Genomic DNA, 6,461 nt, shown 5'->3' with positions numbered 1-6,461 from the left:
CATATTCTAAGGTTGAAAGTTTTGCTACATTTCTTGTTTTAGTATAGTTAAAAGCTTTACAAACTTCTTTTTCTTATGCTTCTTCAAGAAATTTATTTCAGCAGTCTGTTTTAGCTTTTTTAATATCTGAAAAATATTCATTTCTGACAGCTTTAAACTCTTTATCAGAAATTATATCATTCTTTCAATTCCTTCTAGCAGTAGTCAATTGTTTTCTTTTAGATGTAATATTCTCATTTCATCAAGATTTTGAATACTCAGAAGACTTTCTCTTTGAAATATTATCTTTAACACTTGCTAGAATAATAGATGTAATGAGCTTCACTCTATTCTTAAGTATTTCATTTGAGATATCTTGATCAGAATTTCAATACAGCTCACTCTGTCTTTCAGATTTTAACAGTTTTATACTTTCTTCAACTATCTTTCAGTCAGCTTTTTCAAAGTTAAACTGATTAGAGAGAAGAGAGTTTTGACTCATTTATTTCTCACTCAGTTTAATATTAAATTGAATAATCTCATGACCTGATTCTGATGTCTCATTTGAATCAATAAACCAGTTTACAAGTCTTTTTTCTATTAGATTTTATGATATGAAGATTAAATCTATAATAGATTTCTGTTTCATATCTTTTCTAAAGAATGTTTGTTAATCAGACTTGTTAACTAAATCTATTAAATGTTCAAAGATTCATTCAAGCAGATTATCAGCTCTTACTGCTCTTTTACATTCTGAATTTTATCAGAGATGATGTGTATTGAAATCTTCTGCAATTATAGAGTTTCTTGATAAAGTTATGTTCAGAAATTCTCTATTAATTGTTCAGATATTATTATTTATCTTCAATAACTTTTCATTATAGATATTTATAAGCTGTATAGTATCAAACTCATTCTCTTTATCTATAATATCACTCATCAGAATATCAGGGTCAGACATGATATCAAATCTTAGATTAAATTAATATCTTAATCTCTTTCTTTCATAGATCACTACTCTTGACTTTATCTCAGACTTTTGAGATAAAAAGCAGTAGTAGCTTGAATGAGAAATGATATATTTTTACTCAGTATCAAAATTCGGCTTCTGAAGCAGTATAAAATCAACTTTTTATTCAAATATAATTTGAAGATAAGAATAAATGCAATTTGAGTTTCTATTCACATTATTTTGAATAAATGTGATTTTTGAAGAGTTTTTAAACTTATTTTATTATTTTTGTTATATATTCATACTAGAAGAGAGTAGAGTAAAATCTAATCACTATTATTAGATAGTAAATTATAACTATTCTGAAAAGTAGAAATCTCAACTGCTTATATTATATCTAGTTTATTATCAGAGTCATTTCTCAATTCTCTAATCTTAACAGAAGTTTGAGAATTCAAATTCTGTTTACATTTAGCTGGAGAATTAGAGTTTGAAGATTTAGATAGTTAAGAGTTTCTTCTTTTTAAGCTTACAGTTGTGAGTTTACTGACTTGATTATTCTCTTCAGTTCTAGATTTACTTTGAGCTTCATCCTTTCTTCAGTTCTTTTGAGTTCTTGAAGTAAATATACATTCTTTTGAGCTAGATGCATGTTTTTCTTTACAATTAGAGCATTTAAGCAGAGTATATTGATATATTTCATCTCTTTTTGTGCATGTTTTATATTTATACTCACTAGTTTTATAATCTCTGATATAGAATGCACATTTTGAGTCTCTGAAACAGAAGATTGTAAAGTGTTCATATCTTTGACAGTTTAAACACTGTGTTTGAGCTTTGAGATTCATTCTTGAGTCTTTGTATTCATGAACTCTCATTTTTAAATCTGCTACTCTTACTTCAGAGATTTTTAACTGTTTAAGTATCTTTATATATACTAGAATAGAGGCATTTCTTCTGCTTTGTCTGAACTCAATTGAATTTAGTTATACAGACTCTTTTCTCAGTTGAATAGAGTTATATTCTTCTAATTTATTTTTGAGAAGTAGCATTTCATCTTCATAGTCAAAAATTTCAACTGAAATATCATAAAGAATGAATTTATCTCACTTTTCATCTCTCTCAGATAGAATTATTGTGTTTAACAAAGATTCTACTGCTGATTTTCAGAGATTCTTATTCTGAATAAGGAATTCTGCACTGAATTCAGACATTGTAGTCAGAATGATAGAGTTTTTAAAGAAGAATGACTCAATTGAAGCTATAACTGATTTTTATACTTCAATATCAGTTATTAACTGAGAAAAGAACTGCTGATTAATTTCATTTCTGATTCTGAAAATGAGATTTAAGTTTAGCTTATTTCCTTCTAAGATATCCTGATTTGAGACTTTGAGAATAAGTCTTCTATTTCTGAAGATTTGAAAGTTTTTCTTCTTTTATATTTTTTTCTTCACTTTTCTATCAATAGAAGTATGAGTATTATTCTTCTCAGTTTTCTCAGGATTTTGAGCATATTTTGAGATAGCAGATTTAGAGATAGCAGATTCAGCTGCTTGAGCATATGTTTTCTTCTGATTCAAAGAAGAAGAAGAAGTAGGAAAGAAGAAAGAACAGTAAGATGAGAAGTCAGTGATTGTACTAGAAATTTTCAATGTTTTTTAAACTGTGTTTGAAATTCTAAGTTTGAACTTGATCATCTTCTGTAGTTATCTAGTCTGAGTATGAAGAATTAACAGAACTTCTTTATTTATCTCACTTAGATACTGCTTTTCAAGAATCTTACTTACTTTTTCAAGTTTCTGTATTTCAAGAACTTATTATTTCTCTATTTCTTCTTTCTTTCTTCTCTTCAGAATTTCAATCTCAGAAATAGTATTTGAGAAAGCATCTTTTTCCATATTAACTAAGTGTATTTTTAAACTCATTATTCTCACTTAATGAAAAGTTGATCAGACTGTTTCAATTGAGATATATATTGAAATCTTTTGAAAAGTTGATCAGACTGTTTCAATTAAGAGATTTCTAAGTCTGTTTTCAATTGAAAAGTTGATTAGACTCTTTTAAAAGAAGAATAAAAGACTTTTGTATATAAAACATCTGATTTTTTTCACACTAGTTCAGTAACTAGATTAGATTTTTGAAGAGAATCTAATAAACTAAAATTAATTTTTGAGATAAATTAATAAAATCTTTACAATCTCTTTCTTGAGATATAGTGAGAAAAAGTATGATATCAATTGATAATAAATCAGATAATATGACAGTTTTTGAGAGAAAAACTGATAAAAAATAAATTAATTTTTTACAGAGAAATTGATTAAAACTATTCAATTTTATTCTAAATCATTCAATTCTTCTCACACAACAAGTATACAACTCAAATCAGTTAATAAAGAGTGTAAAAAAGAATTAAGTATTAATGAAAGCTCTTCAGTCACTGAAAAAGTAATTCTTATTTAAAAGAATATGAAATTATGACAGAAAACAGCTCTGTTTTTAATTCTTTGTAAGAATATTGTATAAAACTCAGAGAAAAATATCTTACTTTTTCAAGAGAAGTAAAAAACTATTTCTAAGATCTTTTTTTTGCATTAACTGCTGCAGAAGAATGAAATAGAAACTGCTAAGATATACACTACTGTATACTCTCTATCAAGACTTTCTCTCTTCAGAGTCTTGATATTATAGAGAATATAAGTCTGTTTCTATGTAATAATATAAATATTATCAGTGAGATGTAGAGAAACTGGTTATTTATATCTTAAAATAGAAGACTTTGTCAATGATTATATTAATATAGAGTTAATTCTCAAATTCAATAGAAATCTAGTGTTGCTGTTCTTAATCTCATTGCAGAATCTATTGAATATTGAGATATTAAAACTAGATTTAATATATCTCACTGTGCAGGGATCAAAGGCTTAGTCAGACCTTGAGATATACTGATTTTATAGTTGTTGTGTCTGCTGATTATGTATCAAATACAGTTGCTGAGGTATCTTTTTGTACTTTTCTGCCGGGGATGAGCCAGATTGAGAGAGATGGTACAAGGGTGAGACTTGGTGTTGATGTCTAGATACACTGAAGACAGATCATAGAGATTGCACTTCAGAAGTGGCTGTTGATTATATACTTGATATTATCACTGAGATATCTTTTTGTATTTTTCTGCTGGGGATAGGCCAGATGAGGAAGAGCGGTACAAGGGTGAGACTTGGTGTTGATGTTTTGAAACATCAAAGATGAACAGGGTTTTCGCGGAGATTGCTTCTCAGATATCTCCACAATTACAGATTGAGGATCTTCCAAAATCAAGAAGATTGGCGCATATGGCTAGGTCTCTTCACCTTACAATTTGTATGGCAATCTGGCCCGGGGTTGTGGTGTGGTAGGGGAGAATGGGGGATAATCCCACACAGGAGTTTCGAACAATGTCTGATTCACCTTTGGCTGGATAACTCCACCACCACACGGGGTATGCGGTCGGCGATGGGGTCAAAATGCTTGTATGATCGAGGGCTTTTCGATGGATCTATCGGCAGGTTCTTATTCGAAAAATCGAGCGAGTTCGTGGTGGAGCGGTTGATTCAGTCAGAAGTATTTTCTCATAAATAACTGATAAGTTTTAGTATCTGTAAAATGACCTGCTAGAGAAGAGTTATAGTATCTTTTAATAAGTTCTATATATAGAAACTCATTTATAGATATATAAATTTAGTTCTCTCTTTATAAGAGATTATTTAAGTCTCTTTAATTGTTTATTTCTGCAGAGTTAATCTCTGTTATTAGCAGTTTCTAAATATACTGAGTATATTCATTCTTCAGTTGCAGTTCAGACAATCTGAATAGAAGATCTTATAAAGACTTATACTCTGTTTCTTCTTATATCAGGTCTTTCACAGTACTTCTTAAAATCTGCAAACTCTTCAGATTATAGATTCTCTCTTCAAGAATTCTTATAAAGATTCTCAGAGTGTTGACTCTCAGTGTTATAAAGAGTAGTTATATCAACTTCTTTTCTCTCTCTTTTCTTCTCTTATAGAGAATTAGAAGACTTATCAGTTACTCTCTTTATAATACTTAGTTTAAACATCTTATAAAGCTTTTCTATTTTCTCTAATCTCTCTGTATCTGTTATTCTGATCTTCTTAATATAGTCAGATCTGTGAGAGAGTTTATTTACTGAGATCTTAGTTTTCTTAATATACTCTATCTTCAATTAGAACTCACTCAGTTTCTGAGCTCAGCAGATCTATCACTGTGAGAGTTTCTTAATTGAAGTAAACTATTATAAGCTGCTATAATCAGTTCTAATAGTAATTACTGTTACAAGGTTCTCAAAGTAGTGATATTAGTGATAGAAGAATTTCACTATTATAAGAAGCTTCTAATTATAAATATCATAGTTGATCTCTGTAGATTATAACTTCTGTGAGAAAAAGATTACTGAAACTCAGTTCTCATTTAACTGTAGTTATAAGATCATTTCTGAAATTATAAAGAAGAAGATATCTATCTTCAATCTGATTAAGAGTAGAAATCAAAGTGAAATAGTATTATTATATCTGTGAATATCTATTTTAATCTTACAAAGACTCTATGAGCTTCTGAGATAAGAAAGTTCTTACAGCTCTTTCTTCTTAATAATCTTTTCATTCTTTATTTATGAAATAACTTCTTCTTATTTTCACTCTTCAGTATGTCTGTAAGAGTCAAGAAGATTCTTATAAATATAAAGATAAATTATCTATAGAAATTCACAAAGCTCAGAAAGATCTAAATCTTGTAAATACTAGTTAACTGCAGCTATGATAGAATAGTCTTAACTTATAAAGATTTCATTTGAATATCATTTACAGTAATTATATATTCTAGGAAATTAATTCAGTGAATACTGAAGTTATACTTTATAAGCTTAGTATACAGTTTTATCTCATCTAAGACCTTTAACACAGTTTATATATAGTCAGTGTGTTCTTTCTTCTTCACAGAGTATATCATCACATTATTCAGATACATTATTATAAAGATATTCAGATATACATGAAGTATTTTATTAATAAAAGACTGAAATACTGTAGAGATATTAGTTAAATCAAAGGACATTAAATGATATTCAAGTAATCTCAGCACAGTTCTAAAGACAGTCTTTTATTTATCTTCAGACTGTATTCACAGCTGTGTGTATATATTAATTATATTCAGTTATGTGAATATAACAGCTTCTATGAGAAAGTTGATTACATTCTCAATCAGAGATAGAGAGTACTAACTATTTATAGTCTTAGAGTTCAAGTTGTAGTAGTTTATATACAATCTGAGATCTTCATTCTTCTTCTTTATAAATATCACAGAGACTCTCATAAGAATCTGTAAAAAGCAGATGAAGTTATTCTTCAGATTCTTCTTTACATAAGTCTGTAAGACTTCTGTCTCATGATAAGAGAGCTTATAGATTAATTCTCAAAAGGATTTCTACTCTTCTATTAAATCTATTATCAGATTCTTCTTACAGTGAGATAAAAGC

Source organism: Blastomyces gilchristii, assembly GCF_000003855.2.
Source record: "Blastomyces gilchristii SLH14081 genomic scaffold supercont1.5, whole genome shotgun sequence".
Classification (NCBI taxonomy): domain Eukaryota; kingdom Fungi; phylum Ascomycota; class Eurotiomycetes; order Onygenales; family Ajellomycetaceae; genus Blastomyces; species Blastomyces gilchristii.
This window is presented reverse-complemented; position numbering follows the sequence as displayed.